The sequence below is a fragment of the Aythya fuligula genome, chromosome 24, assembly GCF_009819795.1.
Source record: "Aythya fuligula isolate bAytFul2 chromosome 24, bAytFul2.pri, whole genome shotgun sequence".
NCBI classification, from domain to species: domain Eukaryota; kingdom Metazoa; phylum Chordata; class Aves; order Anseriformes; family Anatidae; genus Aythya; species Aythya fuligula.
The window spans coordinates 4,048,641-4,052,456 of NC_045582.1; positions in this window are offsets into that span (position 1 = coordinate 4,048,641).

The following is a 3,816-nucleotide window of genomic DNA, read 5'->3' on the forward strand; positions in this document are numbered from 1 at the left end:
AGAAGAGGGGGCTCTGGATCTCAAACTGCTGCTGAAGGAACCTGCAAGGACATTGGTCCCCATGGGCATGGTGCTGAGCTCAGGGAACTGTGACCCTTCTTCTGCTGCATCCAAATTTAGGGTCTCCCTTTCCAGATCCTGAGGCTGGTCCAGGTCTGGAAGGCTGGGGATGGAGAATGCTCTGCAGCAGTGTCTGCAGGAGGGTACTCAACAGGGAGAGCCCAGCATTTGGTTCTACAGCACGGCCCAAATCCATGCCTCAGTTTCCCCTATTGGTAGGAGGCTCAGCAGCCTGAAAGCAACAGTTTCCAATGGCAAAAATGTCCCCAAGCCCCACTTATCTCAATTGCTGAGCAGACAGGCTGCCCAATGGGATCCGAGGGTGCTCTGCTTGCACATCTTTAGATCTCCTCTAAACTGGAAAAATACAACCCCCTGAAAATTTCATGAGGGTGGTGGAGGGCTGCCTGTCTCGCACTGCCACATGCTTTTGAAAGCTATTTAACTGTGGCTGTGGTGAAAAATGTCAGCAGAAGATGCGAGCTGGGGAAGGGCAGTGAGCAAGAAGGCGTTGGAATTAAAGAATGAATTATTTATTGGGGGTTTGGCAGTTCTGGGAGGATGACACATCGCATATGAGAGGCATCTTGGGTGGACGGCCACAAATTCACCCACTGGGCTATAAAATGAAATGTGATTTCCTCTCCCTCCCTACCTCCCACCCCTTCCAGGATCATCAGAGAAGGTTGAAACTCCAGCCCTGGCCCAAAGCTGTGGACAACCAGCCAGAAATGCAGTGTCTGAGCCAGGATGGAGGGATGGGAATGATGCTCCCAGCCTGGCTTTAAATTCAAGCCATAAACCCTCTGACTGATGGGCAGTGCATGGTGCCTGTGGCACTGGAGGAGGAACTGGGATGTTTGCCCAGGGTGGCCTGAATGAATGTGGGCTGAAAGCTGAGTTCCTCCCAGGAGGGCCACGACACTGAGCTTTCCTCTCCCTCCCTCCGTTTGGGCTCCAGACAGGCTCTGCCTCAATTTTCTCCAATAGGTGCCTGGCTGACATCAAGGGTTAATGCAGGATTACCTCTAGAGGCTACAACCTTGTCAAGAGCACAGGAGACAGCGATTGGCAGGTCATTAATCTCAGAACTACTCGATACTTTCAAACACAATCATGTAATCAGCAGGAACCTGTAATTATTATTTATGTGCATGGTGCTTACCAAATTACAGCGCTCTCCAAGGCTCAGTGTGATGAGGGAATTAATTCTGCAGTGGAAGAGCTTGACCAGAAAGAGATGTTTGTGTCTGAATTTCCCTAGTAAACATTGATGTATGAAATGAAATTCAGGTTTAATTGCACAGGATTTTTTTTTTAATTCTGTCTTAGCTCTGCTGCGAGAGAGAGCACCAGATTCCATGTGGAAAAATTGGAGGGGAAACTGTTTTTTCTAGCCTTGGTGGTATTTGTGTGGTGGGAGACCCACAGGGGTGCTTCTCATCTTCCTCAGTGAGATGGGGCTGGTACCTTCATGGAGAACCTATATCCCCCCTCCACCCTCTGGGCAGGGGGCCCTGAGGCAGGGAGGCCACAAGAAGCAGCTGGGAAGTGAGGAGAGGCCACGCTGGGGGTGCCTTCTCCCCAAAATAAAGATGCCCCAAAAGCCCTTGAGAGAGGAATCAAAGTCATTTTAATCAGACAAGGCTGAGCACACACACACCTCTCCAACAATGGAAAGCAAAGTCACATCAGTCAGAGCCGACCACCAAGAGAAGGGAAAAAACAGCGATACAAACACAGATGTTTTTGTTTGGGTTTCTTTCCTTTCCTTTTTTTTTTTTTTTTTTTTTTTTTTTTTTTCAATTTACAGCTTCTTTCCCACCAAAAGTGACTCTGCTTTAGAAACATCCAAACTGCACCAGTAGCTCATCGCTTTCTGGTAACACCTCTTGTATGTACAATGGAAAAGCTCCCTGGGGAGGGTTCCCCCTTCTCCACAGCCAGCAGATCTCCATCAGTGCCCACCAAAGCACCCAACAGAGCTCAAAGCAACCCAGGGGGCCAGAGCAAGTCCCTTCCTTGCAGGATGTCTGCCTCTGTGCCTCCGTCACTGGACAGAAGCCTGGGCTCGGCTCTAGGTATGCCTTAAGGAGGGCTTACCTCCGCTCTTTCCTTGGGATTTGCACCATTCTGCAAATCTCCCCATATGGGAATAAAGCTGGGACCTGCTGTTTTTCCCATTGATTGCTCCAGGGTTTTTTTCTCATCCATACATGGGATAAGGGGCAGTCTCTGGGGCTGCTGGTGATGGAGGAATGTGCAAGGACCAGAACCTGCCCCACGTGCCGGGAATGGTCCGTGATGTGGTCACTGGGTCATACAGGGAGCTGCTGCTGCTCCCAGCATGCTAGCGGAGACATTTCTGGTTTTGGCTGCACAGTAGACATGCAGGTGGGAAATCTCAGACAGAAATGGGAGGGATTTGCTTCAAACAGCTGAATTTTGCAAATGTTTAAAGAAAGAACCTGGAGGTTTTAGCCTGTGCCTGACTTCAGAGAAAAAAAAAAAAGAGATTTTATTCCTTTTGATGGTGCACCCTGAGGAAACCAGAATACTGCAATGCCAAAATTACTTAAACCTTTCCAGGAAGGAAAACACTTATGCCTCTTCTTTATAATGGGGAAACTGAGGCACAAATGCGTGATGTGTTTCTGGCAGACCCTGCAGGACCTTGGATGCAAAATCCCTGGGGTGCAGCAAGCAGCCTCAACCCCCTCAGAAGCATCCCTCTGTCTGATTATCCCTGGCCCTGCACGGAGAGGGAAAACAGCTCTGAGGAGCTCAGAGCCAAAACCTCCCACTGCACACAGAGCTGGTTGGTGTGACCACACCACACAGGGCACTAGGGATGGATCAAGGACGTGGCAGGGCCCAGGAGCCGGCATGGGGATGGAGGCAGCCACTCCTCCAAGGCACTTAACCCCAGCACGGGAAGGATTCGGCCCTGGGCCCTGCATGAGGTCAGGGAGCAGCTTTGGCACAGAGCTGACGGTGAGGGTGGAAGCGAGGCAGGGAGGAGGAGAGCAGGGCAGAGACATGCACGTCCCTGGGGGGGCTGCCAGAGGGGACCTGAGCCACTGCTCGGTGACTGCGCTGAGGTCCAGGAGCAAAGCCCTGGAGACCCACCAAGGTGGAGCACAGGATTAAGTCCATCTCCTGCCTCTCTGCCCTCTCCTACCCAGGTTCTGCCTTGCATCCTCAGCGTCAAGACGAGCAACAACCTGGCGGGGACTTGGTGAGGGACTCGGGGGACTCCAATAACCCCAGTGGTTTAAAAACACAGCTGCATATAGCAAAGTCTGCAATCAGCCCTGGGCTCTCCATCCTCTCCAACGACCCAGAGGCTTTTGCCTCCCCTGAGCAGCATCCCAAGCCAAGGGGTTAACCCCATCAGCTGTCCCTAGGGGGTCCCTGTGTCCTGACACCTCAGTGACAAACACGAGGCAGAAATGGGACAGGCAGCATCTTGCCTGGGATGGATGCAGGCAGGACGGCCGTGCAACCCCTCTGGACTCCTCCTGCCACCCCGGCAGGTTGCACTGCAGCCGTGGTGATGACAAAGCAGCATCTTGGCTGTCCCATCCTACAGCTTCATCCTGGCAAGCAGGACAGGAGCTTCCGTAGGGTTTCCCACAGCTGCAGCGAGTTTGTGCACCCTCTGCGGGCAGGACCCTGCTCCCACGTCGTGCCGGGGGACCCACGCAGGGGGGGACATGGGGACGCTGTCGCGTTGGGCAGCTGGCTCCCGGCTCA